The following is a 15,350-nucleotide window of genomic DNA, read 5'->3' as shown; positions in this document are numbered from 1 at the left end:
CAAGTCTATGATGGTTCCTTACTGCGATTTCTTTATTATTATACTTAATGTTGTGTGACTTGGCCGTTGAACAATCTTCATTATGATAATCATACATAAGTATTATTGAAATACGCAGCTTTATTAAGCCTACAATTGACTGGTTATTGAATCAACGTTTTCCAAGTGCCAATTTTCCATCGTCAATGGGTAGCGGTTCTGGCGACAGATTGGTGCAATGATGTCATAGAGCACCTGATTTTGTACCCTTCAACGGCCAAGTCACACAACATTAAGTATAATAATAAAGAAATCGCAGTAAGGAACCATCATAGACTTGGCACGACTTTGTCTAGATTTCATTACTTTTTAGAGATAAACAAGCAGCTCCATCGAGACTTGGCTAGTTTTTTACAGAATGTTTTTGGTGGGATATTGGTTTATTTGATTTTTATTACATTTTGCAATCATTGCCTTAGTTTTTCATGCGGAAAACATGTTTATTTAGGTACAACTGAGGTATAGTAACTGGGAACAAGCCAAAAAAAGTAAATTGTGTAAGATGGTATGTCATATTTTTACTGAAACAAGAAAAAACTTTCGTCAAAAACAGCTCGTCTTAAGTGGTGTCCGTTTCCATTACAAAAACATGAATATCTTAATACAATTATCAATTTTATTTTTTTTCGCAAAAAGAAAATCTATGGAAAAATAATTTTTTACCAATTTTTCATACAAAACGGCTATTTCACACTTGAACACCTAAATCAACATTGTTTTCGAACATTATAGTTGATTAATATGCACTCCCAGTGTTGCATTAATTCCATTTTCGGATATTGATTTAAATCAGTGATTTTTATAAAAAAAATCATGCAATAAAAATCGTGATTTAAATCAACTTGATTTAAATCATGCAACCCTGGTCTTAACGCGACATTTTTTATGAGTTACTTAATTATGTCTCACGGCTAGACGTTTCGGCTGCTATGCTAACTAGTACTTCGGTAACTCATATAAAAATAAATAAAGTAAATAAATAAATAGTTTATTCATTAAAATAAGAGCGTTATGAGAAATTATTATGCTAGATTTTAAATTAGTGTAGAAATTACATCAAGTAGGTATAACTTACAATAATGCATTAGTATTGTTTGTTTTGTGAATTCAATGTACACTAATTATAAGGTACATTTTAAAGATTAAATATACTGGTCATCACAAAAATCGGCCCACCTACGTTTTACAGGAAAACTCGTTTCTACTGACACAATCATGGTGCCCCAACAATATTGGTGTTATTTGAAAGCCCAATAAATATCCTTAAAGAAAGACACATTTAATCCTACTAATTTCGTAATAAACGATTAACATATACCTACAATAAATGTGACTTGAAAAAAGACCTCACTTTGGGCTCACCTCTGGGATCAATTAGACCAATTTTTATGGTTATAAATCCAAATAATGATCTCACGTGTCCTATTTAACAGATGGATAGCGTTAATCCCAACTTAACAGTTTTATAGCCGTAAAAGTTGGCTCAAGCGTAACTACTTACCTATTTTTTGAAGAAATGACTCTGGATTCTTCTTCAGACACATTTTGGGGTAAAAAACTTTCCTTTAATGAAATAAAGTTTAGAACTAGGCTTTTAAATGGTGCCAATATTGGTGGGAAGTGGGGATGCATACGTTTAAAAGTGCTTTGTCGCGGGAGGGTCGATTTTTGTGATGACCAGTGTAGAAAAAAAAATGTATTGATCTCCAATCATCATTATCGTCATCATAATCAACTTGGATTATAAAATTGGCATCTTGTTAAATTCGCTATTTTATGAAGCGAAGATTTTACTAATAAAATAATTTTCATAAAAAAGGTTTGTAACCTATGGATTATTGGTCAGGGTGTCCAGTAATAGAAACTACCATTTAGAAATGATCAGTACATTTTTAAGTCGTAGTTTTTCAATTGAAACCCTAAATTCAAGAAAGGTTTATTTTTTAATTTGTGAAAATGCTCTCCATTCTTAGTGGGAATGTTTCAATGTTGGCCACACTTCTGAAATGTCAAAATTCCGTGGAATTAAAAATCAGACCATATGTTAAACATGTGTTTCAGGCTTTGTATTGTTGACATACAACAACCACAAATTAAGAAAAGATATGTTAAAATCAGTGGCAGCGTAGCATGGCTTGACACCCAGGGCGACTACCCCCTAGGCCCTAGCCTACAGATCACCTACCCTTCATTTAAAATAAATGATGTGGTACACCTATTGAGCGTAACTGTTCGGAGCATGGAGTGCTTAATTAGCTAGTCTCGTTAATGATAACTTTTTCTAGACAAATGTTGCATTCATTAGTGCAGCACATAACTGTTTATGAACGTACGACTGAGATGCCAAGCTTTTTGCTAAGCCTAAAACTGGACTTAAGTACATACAAAATACAAGTAAGTACAATGTTCGGACAAATACAAAGAGACGTGTAAATAATTTAAGAGAAAACTCAAAAAAATTTATACCTATGTCGTACTAAAATTTAAATTATAATTTATGTAAGACGAAGTTCAGTTACATTCGGAGTTTTTTAGGGTTCCGTAGTCCTGACACGGAACTGTTCTGTTTTTAACCGATTTAAAAAAAGGATGAAGTTCTATGTTCGACGTGGTTCGATGTATGTATTTTTTAAAATTTGCGTTTCTATGTATGTACCTACACGGATTACTCCGTCAATTGTGGACCGATTTTCAAAATTCTTTTTTTTGATCGATAGGGTATTACTAGGGCACTATTTAAGTTGTGAGCCTCGACAACATAACGTGTTGTTAGACGACATCTGATACTTTTAATGAAAAGTTTGACATTTTTGACTACAACTTTATTCAAACCTTTTTATCATTTGAGCACGTTTTGTATGATTAACATTGAATTGAAAATTATCTTTACTACAAAAACATGGAATTGACTTGCGGAAATTTTTGCGCGAAGATTTATTATGACTTTCGACGTGGTTAATCAATACAAAACTGAAGCGGTCAGCTAAATTTCACTTTTGGTGATAAAGATCTATCCTTTACCATTGTAAAACGCTAGTTTAAGAAGTATAATATTGTATGTCATTGGCTCACCAGTGAACTTTGCGAAAGTCGTCTAAAATGACTAATTGTGGCGGAAAACATTGATGTTGTCAGAAAAATGGAAGAGAAACCTCGTCATGTGATATATCGTAGAATTGAGATAATCCTAGGCATTAATTCCACCAGCAGTAATAAAATATTGTATGACCATATTATGGTTAATACGTTTTTTTCTCGCTGGATGTCACAAAATTTTTCAAACGCTCAATAGGACGCTTGTGTCGTTTAGTCCTTGGAAATGTTTGATAAATACGTTTAAAAAGCTTTAAAAGCCGTTTCTAAAATTGTGACAGTTGACGAATTAAGGATCTATGCATAATGATCCTGAAAATAAACAGCTATCGACTATGGAGGTGTTTTAAGATGAACCAATTCCAACAAAAGTCCCTTGCGCTCGGAACACTTTGAAAGTTACGGTCGCCTATTTTTCCGAAATATCCGATTATGTGACAGAAACGTCACTAGAGAAATTTAGAATGGTTAATTCTTAATAGTAAACAGCCACTTTTTTTCCAAAAGTCTTCAGTTTAATAAGGGAAACTGACCAGCATAGTCGAATCGCCATTCGTGACGAAAATGCGAGCTTTTACACGTCTCGTGAAACAACTGACTATTTGAACACTCTAAATATGAAATAAATAGGTCCAACGCTACATAATTCTTGCTTGGAATCTAAACACTTCTTTTGGTACCCATATATTAAAATTAAATGCGTGAACAGCGATTTTAATGTAGCCAGAAGCAACTGTCGGTGCGGTCAAAAACCATGCTTTGGAGGTGCCTCAAGCTGAGTGGAAAAAATGCTATGAAAAGTATTTCGGACACATTAAAAAGTACAAAAATCATGAACGACAATACCAATAAACGCAATCAATACCATTTTAATAATAAACTACTTTGTTTTCATAGTTAGGCTCACAACTTAAATAGTGTCCCACGTATAACACTTCTGAGGTGGTCCCATTGACACCAAATCAGGATCTGATGATGGGATCCTATAGACGTTTTTAATATTTTTCCTTAAGTTATTCAAGTATTTGCGTCTGGTAGTCATCATCTTATGTTGATGAGATGATGATGGAAGATAAAAGTCCTTATTAAGTAAACTGGTCGAGAATGCTTTAGTGCATTAAGTTCGCCTTATGTAAAAATTTATTTTGGCATAAAAGTTTAAATAAATAAATAAAATAAATAAGTAGGTACTCCTTAAAGCTTAATTCTTTAAATACGTATTTTAGGTAGGTACGTATGGACCAACCGTTGCATTCTTTTAGTTTAAACTTCGTAGGTTAGGTGTTAGAAAAATAATTAGAAGGTCTAAAAATTATTTAGAATATTTAATGAAATAAAATATGTGCACTATTTATTTGTTTTAAATATGTGGACGCTTAGAGAAGACCGAACCGCAGTTGTCACGCGGCATTTGTGTGACTAATAAGTACGCGCTAAAGCACATTTTCGATGTGCTGACAAATTTTTAATTAAATGTAAATTTTCGTTTATCCTACTTCCTACTAATATCATAAATGCGAATGTTTGGATGTCTGGATGGATGTTTGTTACTCTTTCACGCAAAAACTATTAGACGGATTTTGATGAAACTTTACAGTATTATTCTTTATAACCCAGAATAACATAATAGGCTATAGGTAATTTATGATGATCTGTGACAAACTTAATTTCACGCGGGTGAAGCCGCGGACAAAAGCTAGTCGTTTCATAAATCGATATAATTAAGTTTTAACTATAGAAGACAAATAATAAAAGTAGTTTCCCTCGCACGGTTAGGAGTCCAGCAACGTTAAAAGCTGTTAAGGCGCGAACCAAAAAATCCCATGCGTTAGCAAACACTGTTTACCCTGGAGGTGGTGAAATGGTATTTATGAAGACATAAGGCTTCACGTTCATCGTTTCCACCCTGTATATTCAAAGTGATGAAAGATAAAATGTTCAAGGAGATGTTATTAGGGCCATTCTTATTCTTACGCATTTTTGTGTGAGATGAAAGAATAGAATTTTTAGGAAAATCAGTGCATTTTATATTAATTTATTCAGTAAAATACCTCTATTAACATGGCCGAATATAATTTTTATCATAAAACTATTAGAAGAATATTTAAAAAGTCCAAATTGTCACGGACCGTGTAGTGTGGGATTCCCGGATTTGAACATAAAAAATTTTTTTCTGAAGAGATGTCATGTTATTTTGATAAATATTACAGTAATTATGAAAGACTAATATGTTATACAGTGTGTTCGGGCATGTAGTGATCAAACTTTAAGGGCGTAATCTAAGTATGGACAATTTTATCGATGAAAATTGGTACTTCAAATTTGGGGCTTAACCCATTTCTCGCAAAATTACAAGGATTTAAATATTTAATTTTTAGTGTTCACCTCTTCCTTCAAAAACAAGTAAAAGCGTGAGTAACTTAACACTTATAAGCAAATACACTGGTCATCACAAAAATCGGCCCAACTACGTTTTACAGGAAAACTCGTTTCTACTGACACAATCATGGTGCCCCAACAATATTGGTGTTATTTGAAAGCCCAATAAATATCTGTAATGATTTTAGAATTTATATTGTATTTTATACGATTATTGGTTACTTTTAAATAGTTATTGCAACAATTTTAGTATTTGTATTGTATTTTAGAAGAACCCAAAAACCCATTATTAAATTAAAATACTTTATTTGATTACTTCCTAGGCATTTTGCAAACATTAGAATGATTTTAGAATTTATTGTGTATTACATCCAATTATTTCATATTTATTATTTAATTTAATTATTTTAGATTTTTATTGTATACATTTTAGTATTTTAAAAATTAAAAAACAGCTAATTATGAAATAAGTATTGCATTTGACTAGTTCCGGGGCATGCCGTCGATAAGTCGTTTTGAACCGGTCGACTTTCACTGATGGAAGGGGAAGTTACCTTATCGCTGGCATGCCGCTGGACAGTCAGTTCGATTTGAGCGTTCGAAGCGAGAGGTACTATTAGGTTGACGTCATAATGTCGGAATTGTGTAAATCAGTGGTGCTGAAATACAAGTTAAACAACCTACAAGAGTGTTTCATTTCAACTCAGAAGTGGTACGTGATCTACAGCTCATAAGGTACGTTTTAATTTATTTGGTTAAAAAGTAATTAAGTAATTGATTTTAAAAGTTCAAGTAGAAAAAAGTATGAATATTTCGTTTAATGCATGGAAAAGTTATGTTTAAAAAAAAAGGCTAGATGCGCCTCCAGATTATTAGGCTAGATGCGCCTAGACTATGACCATGACTATGTCTATGACTATGACCTTGACCATGACTGTGACTGACTTAGTATATCGAGGCTAGACGCGCCTCCAGTTTATTAGGCTGGATGCGCCTTAGACTATGTCTATGACTTAGTATAACGAGGCTAGACGCGCCTCCAGTTTATTGGTTTAGATGCGCCTTAGACTATGACTATGACCTTGACTATGACTGTGACTGACTTAGTATATCGAGGCTAGACGCGCCTCCAGTTTATTAGGCTAGATGCTCCTTAGACTATGACTATGACTTAGTATAACGAGGCTGACGTGCCTCCAGTTTATCAGGCTAGATGCGCCATTGACTATGACTAAGTATGAGACATGTAGAGGCTCCTTAAGAACAAAATATTCGACCATTTGTAAGTACTATTAATTAGTCTAAACGAATAAAGATATTTTGACTTTTGGCATTAACTTTGACTATAACTATGACTATGACTATGACCATGACTATGACCATGACTATGACTTAGTATAACGAGACTAGACACTCCTCCAGTTTATCAGGCTAGATGCGCTTTTGAATGACTAAATATAACGAGGCCAGACGCGCCTCCAGTTGTTTAGGCTAGATGTGCCTTGGACTATGACTATGACTTAGTATGACGAGGCTAGACGTGCCTCCAGTTTATCAGGCTAGATGCGCCTTACTTAATCCTTCAAGGCCCGCGAATCTAGACACAATAGATAATCAATTGTTATGGCATTAATGTATGCCGTCTGGGACTTTAAAGGTTAAGGGCCCCATTGTTTAGGATGTACTCTAGAATAAAAAGCCTTCTATTGCTGACATAACAAGGAAGCCGTCCAGTTGTCACATGAGTTGTGTGTGTAGGTCGCACTGAATAAAATACAAATATAAATACAAAATCTTTATTTGTGATGCATAAGTATAATAGAAACATGTCACAATGGTATTTTACTACACTTTGCTCAGGGAGCATAATATTAATTGTCAAACAAAAGATTTTTTAGATTTATTTTTTGAGATTTAGATTTTTGGAAAAGAAATGAATCAAACTTTTGCTTAATATAACATGAACATAGCTTCCATATGATGTTGAGTTGATGCTGGTCAGACACAGTTTATTTCGTCGAGTACTTTTTTTCACAGTTCAGTACAACGACGACTGAAGATGGAGCTCGTATACCGCCAGGGACACCCGTCAGCTGACGATGAAATAAGCGTACTAAGCGGACGAAGTTGTCGTCGTCGTCCAGTAAGAAGGCGCCACCACGATCGTCTTCTATGGGGCCAAGGTTGAAGAAAAATACGCGAAGGAGCTCATCTTCTTCCAGCTTTACTGAAAGAGCAGTGCCACATGTGGTTCGTAAAATTTCTGATAGACTCTAGTGAAGAAAAGTATTTTTTTCATTGGTAGTTTTTTTATTGCGCACACATTATTGAATATTACGCATAAGTACCTACAGTAAAATGGGAATATTAGCTTATGTAGTAAATCTTTAATAGTAATAATTAAAGGTAATAATAAAATATTCGATTATAACGTATAAAGGAACGTTAAAGTAAATGTGCTAAAAAAATATTATTTTTTTAAAATATTTTTACACAAGTAAAGTGAAAAATTAATGATTCGTTTATTTTAAAATTGTCATCGGTTCGGACTTTCGGTAGGTTCTTTTGCCAAGTACAATATCTTGTCTATCTATAATTCCACTTCAAAAATATATTTCGAATTATTCTGACCTCTGATTACATTAGTCTGACCTAGATAGGTAGTTTCTAGGTGAATTAAGCTTTTTCTTCTAATTTAGTTTTCTCAAAGAACTACATCAGTTAGCGACCTCAAATAAACACAATATTATATTACTGTAAGAAGTCATAAAAAAACGTCATGCAATTTGTAACTATAAAAAGAACTTAGTACCTGTACCAAGGTTTCATAGATAGGTTATGTTAGGTTAGGGTCACTTTTAATTCATTTTTTGGTAGAGCAAAAGATATGAAATGTCAAGGTCCCATAAGAGCAGAAGTTTAAAGTTTTTCTTTTAGTAGTCTTTCATTTTTATGACAATTTTGTGAGCGCTATTATAATAGCTAATGCAAATAAGAGAATTTTATCTTTGACTTAGACATTGCAAAAGTTAATTGGCTTAGCTAAGAGAACTACGGACGTCTGTTAGAGGAAATTTTGAATCCTACTACTTGAAAGGATGAACAGTTTACGTAATTATTTTAATGACAGAAAAAAGAAATGTGAGTCTGTTTTGGTAAATGAAAAATCCTTTTAAATGTTGATAGTGAGTGCACTTGTTGACGCAAAACCGATGCTGAAACTAAATATAGTTTGGCGGATCATTTCAATATCAATTTCAATTGTAAAAGTTGTGGTCAATCATCAGTCATACCTCTGTGTATAGAGCTAATATAAACAAAAATGTTGATGAGATTGACGCTGTTATAGAAGTGTTAGTGATTGATGATGTATAGCAGACTTCACTGACAATAGACGATTTGACACCATTCCCCATTAATTCGATATTACAATTTATTAAAGACATTCTGATCTTGTAAACTTAATCTGAAATGACCTGTAAATTACCGTTTTTGGTCGCATTGTAATTAAGAAAAGTAGTTTGATTAAATTCACAAAATAGTGACGTCACTTGCTTGTCGTGCCATACAAAATCTATGGGAGTTTGATTTAACAGTTTTTAAAAGTACGTCAATTGACTGGTGGTGTCAACACGTCTATTGGTCAAAACTTCACGCAACTGCAATTTCTCACGGTTTGGAATACTGACATTCTATAAAATTCCTGGTTAGAATATTTTCGAGAGCCACGAAGATGACGGAGACAAGTGAATACCAGTTAACATAAATTTCCAGTTTTACAGAGGATAGTTTCTGGCGTTTAGAGTTGCCTTTCGATTAAAATTTTTAAAACAACTTGACTCCTGGCGAGCTTAAGGCCGTGGGTTCGATTTCCGCCTTAGGCGGTTCTATATTTTCAAGTTATAAAAAAATATATACAGGGGATGTTTAGATAAACTAATATTTTATAATGCGAATAGCTTTCCGCCGAGGGTTCGCCCGCGTGGAATTTTGTTTGTCACAGTTGTTTGTTTTGTATGTCCTTCCCCGGGACTCGATATCTATGCCAAATTTCATCAAAATCGGTTCAGTGGTTTAAGAGTGAAAGCAAGTATACAGAGTTACTTTCGCATTTATAATATTAGTATAATAAATTAAACTGGGGGCCAAGTACCGGTAGTGTTTAAAAGAGCCTTTTTAATTCACAACGCCAAAGGTGAAATCGTTTTTAGTAATTTGTCGCCTAGTCCAATAACGCTTAAAGCAAATGTTTTAATAGCTACTTCAATGCTTTTTGGAGCATGTCCAATATGTCATGTAAATCGAATTGTAAAAGACCCCTCAGCTTTGGATACTCTCGATAGAGCTGACATTATGACTAAGCCCGGACTTAGTTCTGATTAGTTAGATAAGCTTTATACTCTTTTGTGAAATTATCGCGATTGTATTGCTATAAATCTGACTGAGATAGGACGTACACGTGCAGTCTTTGATGTCAGGATGAAAAATAATGTGCAAATTCCACCATTACCACTTATCTCATTACAAAAGGGAAAAGGTTTCTGAAATCCATAGATGACTAACTTGATCCATAGCTGCTTATCAATATTATTCAGGACTCTAAATCATATTTAAGTCAGATCTTGATGATAAAGAGAAAAGTCTTCAAAGTTCTGTAGCAGTCACTTACTTTAGTCGACCCACAGACAGACGACCCCTGAGGAAAGACATCTTCAATGAAAGACAACTTCTATGAGTTAGAGACACTAGCTGTGGTGTGTATGCTAAAAAAAAAAAAGGTGTATATCTTTTAGGACTTAAAAGTTTCTACTGGTTATGTTGCCTTAAGAACCACGTTAAAAAAAAAAGAGAAGAAATTTAGTTCCGCGAATAGTCCAAATACCAAAATATAGTCATAGAATCTGACGACAACCCATCCAAACATCATAATCTCTTCACATAGCAGATACAGTAAGGTTGATACCAAATTATTTTTAGTGGTCCCACGTACAGCTAGATGGCAAATATGTTGCGCTAATCGTGATGAAATCGAGCATCACAGACATTCAGAAACACATAATATAAGAACACTGTAATTGTACCTATTGGTTTCAAAAACTTGGAAAATTTGTAAAGAAGAAAATTATGTTAAGGCCTTAGAAATACATAATTCTGACGAAAGTACCTTTAGTGTTAATCATAAATCGTGACCATAATTCATTATTTGTCAGATTACGGTTACAAATGGATAATTGGATATAATATTAACGTTTTGACATGTTCTTATAAACTTACTAACTTTCACATGGCAGTCATGGCAAGATACACTGTAATTAAATTGATTATGTACTAACATCTAATGGACGTATATTTATGTGAAATAAAAATTTGGATTTAAAGAGAAGTTTCCAATATATTCGATATAAGTTTTGAGAAAATTATAAAGTAAAACGATTAATATCTGAATTTCCTGCAAATATCCGTTATTGGTTATAAAATAAGTCATTACGAATAATATAGATTAGGTGAAAATGTATAGTGTGTATAAGTACCTACAAGATTTTTCTCCCTTTCGTAACATTTGTTACTGGTTTAATATGAAGAATATAGTTTCTAAAATTGTTAACAAGTTTTCATAGAATTGTTTATCATTCTACTATATGTATAAATGCTTCATATTGTTTTGAAAAGTAATATTAATGATTTTAGAATAAATCCTTATTAGACGTGAATGCCGGGAGGCATCACGGTGTCGGATGGCCGAATGTAATGATTTTAGAATTTATATTGTATTTTATACGATTATTGGTTACTTTTAAATAGTTATTGCAACAATTTTAGTATTTGTATTGTATTTTAGAAGAACCCAAAAACCCATTATTAAATTAAAATACTTTATTTGATTACTTCCTAGGCATTTTGCAAACATTAGAATGATTTTAGAATTTATTGTGTATTACATCCAATTATTTCATATTTATTATTTAATTTAATTATTTTAGATTTTTATTGTATACATTTTAGTATTTTAAAAATTAAAAAACAGCTAATTATGAAATAAGTATTGCATTTGACTAGTTCCGGGGCATGCCGTCGATAAGTCGTTTTGAACCGGTCGACTTTCACTGATGGAAGGGGAAGTTACCTTATCGCTGGCATGCCGCTGGACAGTCAGTTCGATTTGAGCGTTCGAAGCGAGAGGTACTATTAGGTTGACGTCATAATGTCGGAATTGTGTAAATCAGTGGTGCTGAAATACAAGTTAAACAACCTACAAGAGTGTTTCATTTCATATCCTTAAAGAAAAACACATTTAATTTCCTAATAAACGATTAACATAACAATAAATGTGACTTGAAAAACTTGAAAAAAGACCTCACTTTGGGCTCACCTCTGGGATCAATTAGACCAATTTTTATGGTTATAAAACCAAACAATGATCTCACGTGTCCTCTTTAACAGATGGATAGCGATTAATCCCAACTTAACAGTTTTATAGCCATAAAAGTTGGCTCAAGCGTAACTACCTATTTTTTGAAGAAGTGACTCTGGATTCTTCTACAGACACATTTTTGGGGTAAAAACCTTTTCTTTAATGAAATGAAGTTTAGAACTAGGCTTTTAAATGGTAATATAGTATAGTAATATTGGTGGGAAGTGGGGATGCATACGTTTGAAAGTGCTTGTCGCGGGTGGGTCGATTTTTATGATGACCAGTGTATTTTATATCATGCGATTGCCAATAAAATTATCTATTAGTAGAAGTAGAAAACAGACACAAGATTCATACATTTTAGGGGGTAAGAATGGATTTAATTAGAAAAATACCTGACTTTTTTCACTTCTTTTTCAGTTATGTCCATCACAAGAAAAACCAGGTCGTTAAAGTATGTTTTATTTGCATTGTATTATTAGTATTTATTAGTATTTGAGTTATTCTACAAAACGAATGTAAATTTATTAGTCTAAATCTATTAGTTTCGACGTAATTGTTGAACAAAGATACCCCTTCCCAGCGGTTCCATAGCGCCATTACACGCGAAAATGCACCGCCTGCAAGAATCGCATAACCTACTCCGACTACATGACTAGCCGCGCTATGGAACCGGCCGGATATTTGATTGATTTGATTTTTTGCGAAGTTTTTTTTAGAACAGTAACATTGTCATCTTATTAGACTTGCAAATGGCTGAACGTAGTGAGTGAGCCGCAAAACAATATTTCCTATTTATTTGAAAAAAGGGACAACCTTAACACGTCAATTAAGTGTACGGTTTTTAAAGGTAGGTATCAACGTCCCGTTATTGTTTAAAACGTGACTGAGTATTTCTCAAAAAAAATGTACGTAACGAAACGGTAGTAACGAAATAGTAAGGCCATAAGGCTTGTTATACATTGGCGAAATATTGTGAAGGCTCTTTATTTATTCAATTCGAAATATTTGTAAGTATGCACCCAAATACGGGGTAATATTAAGGGGTTAGAAATAAAATAAGGGAGTAATCATTCATACTATTTTAATAAAATTATTTTTGTTCCATCATGTTTATCCATTTTGAGTCGTTCTCTGTAAGCTTTTTGCCTTTCGGCATTGGTTTTTGGCGGCATTCCTAAAAAAACAAAAGAAGTAATCACATAAAAACGTAATCTAAATGATTTGATAATTTTTTGCTGGTGGTACTTCTGTAAAGCAGATAGTATCCAATCCTTTTGTTATTAACGCTCTATATTTTTTGAAATTAATTAAGTAGTGAATATTACTATGCTTAGTCAGGTAATAACAGTATACACTCAGCATTATGTTGTACTTTTTCGTAACGTAACGAAATTCGCAAAAAACGTAACGAAATATTAGACAAAATGAGATCAGAAACAAGTATTTTTTTGATAAAATTTGTTACAGCAAATATAAAAGCTTACTAAATGTTCGTACCACACGTATTACAAAAAATTGTTAAATGAAGACTTACCGTTCTATATAAAATCGCTGATTTTACTGCCTGTTACGAAAAAGTAATCCCACAAAACACACACGTTTTCACTAATTTTCGCGATAGATGTTATGGCGGAGACGTCAGGCCAACAGCCATTCAGAGTGCAGCTATTGTTGTCCGTGTAAAATAAATACGGAATTGTTCAGAAACCATGGGAAAGTAGAAATAAATCGTAACTAAAGATTAAATAACGAAATAGTAAATGAGAGCGACTCATTTTGTTTTTTTGCTTTAAATTGCCAATTCATTATGACACCCCATAGAAAATCAATTTGATACAGAAACTGCGATTACTGTAGAACGATAATACAAAGAAATTTACAATAATTTAGTTACGTATCGCATTTTATGAAACAAAAATACATGAAAAAGCTAGGGTGGCAAACAGGTTTTTGTATGAAAGGTAAAAAAGGACTATTTTTAAAATATCTAAATATTTGGTAATAAGTAGGATTATAGCTATAATTCTTCGTTATCTTAAAGATTAATATTCATCCTTCAAAATTGTGTGTGTGTTTTTTTTGTGTGATGATTTATAAATATAAAACTTTTGAACTGTTTCAAAGCACACTTTTTTTTTTCAAAATGTACATTTTTTTTGAGAAATACTCAACTATGTACCTCATGCAGCATAGTTTCAGATATTTGCACAAGATTTGCTAATTCACAGATAGTTTAGATATAGTTTATTTTTCGTATTAAATAAGTGTCATCACCGCAGACTATTTAAGAACCCACGAATTAAAAATAGTTTAATTAAAATTAGTTAATCAAATTAGTTTGAGATGCGACTCTTAACGCTAAAAATTAAATGGGTAACTAATTAAATACATGGTCGTGACATTACAACACCTGGTTGTGACATTCTATTTTCCCTGCAAGGTTAGTGTATTATGCAATTTTCACACTTTCCCGGACAGTAACCCAGACACAATAGAAGTTTAATTGTTATGACGTATATAGCAGTTCACTATCCAGGAAGTGTTAAGGAGTAGCCTTTTAGTAAGTATATACTGATTTTTCGCTAGTATGATTTTCTAGATGCCACGAAAGAAAAATGATTGCACTTTCTCATTTCTGCAGTAATATCTTTACTGAGAGAGCTCACGGTAAAAGCCCTGCAGAGGTGGTCGGTGATGTTTTAAAAGGAATTGCTATTAACCATGTTTTTAGTGGTGAAGTGACTATGAAACATGTTTAAGTTGTCGAAACCAACTGTTATGTGAATCCTACAGAAATCCCATTTGTAAATAAAAATCAATTACTATGTTTAAGATTTACTAATTTATTAAGCATAATACCTATATCGAAACCATGTTGGTAGCATATCGGGAGCATGATCAGATAGTGCCAATAATAGAGTGGATTTTTTTTATTATCTAGTAGATATATTAACTACCTGACGGTACTTTCGATCTCAATTGGTATTTAATTTTTAGATGTTCAGAAAAAAGTACATATTACCAAATAACACCTTTGTTGATGAAACTAATTTAGTGTGTTTTATTGTTAATCAATTTAAACTATGATGATATAAATTTAACAACATTATTATAAATATTTACAGTAAAAATGTAAAACTGTCACATCCGTGTCATGCAGTGTCACAGCCGTGTTTACGTAGCCTATTTTGTTTCCTTTCCGAGGGCTTTAAGGTTGTCCATATACATATATACATGAAAATTATGGTTTTGGTTTATACTTTCGAATTCGTTACACATCGCAGTGTTGAAAAAAATGGCACTTTAAGAATGGCCCATTAGGCAAGATAATTTCGCTTGTCTACTGTATTGGATTTCTCTAAAAATAGGCTTAAGCTTGGAAATAAATAAATAAAATTTCATCCTTACCAGTGGTTTAGGTTGG

The sequence above is a fragment of the Ostrinia nubilalis genome, chromosome 4 (assembly GCF_963855985.1).
Source record: "Ostrinia nubilalis chromosome 4, ilOstNubi1.1, whole genome shotgun sequence".
NCBI classification, from domain to species: Eukaryota; Metazoa; Arthropoda; class Insecta; order Lepidoptera; family Crambidae; genus Ostrinia; species Ostrinia nubilalis.
The sequence above is the reverse complement of the archived record's forward strand: the minus strand, read 5'-3'. Positions refer to the sequence as shown.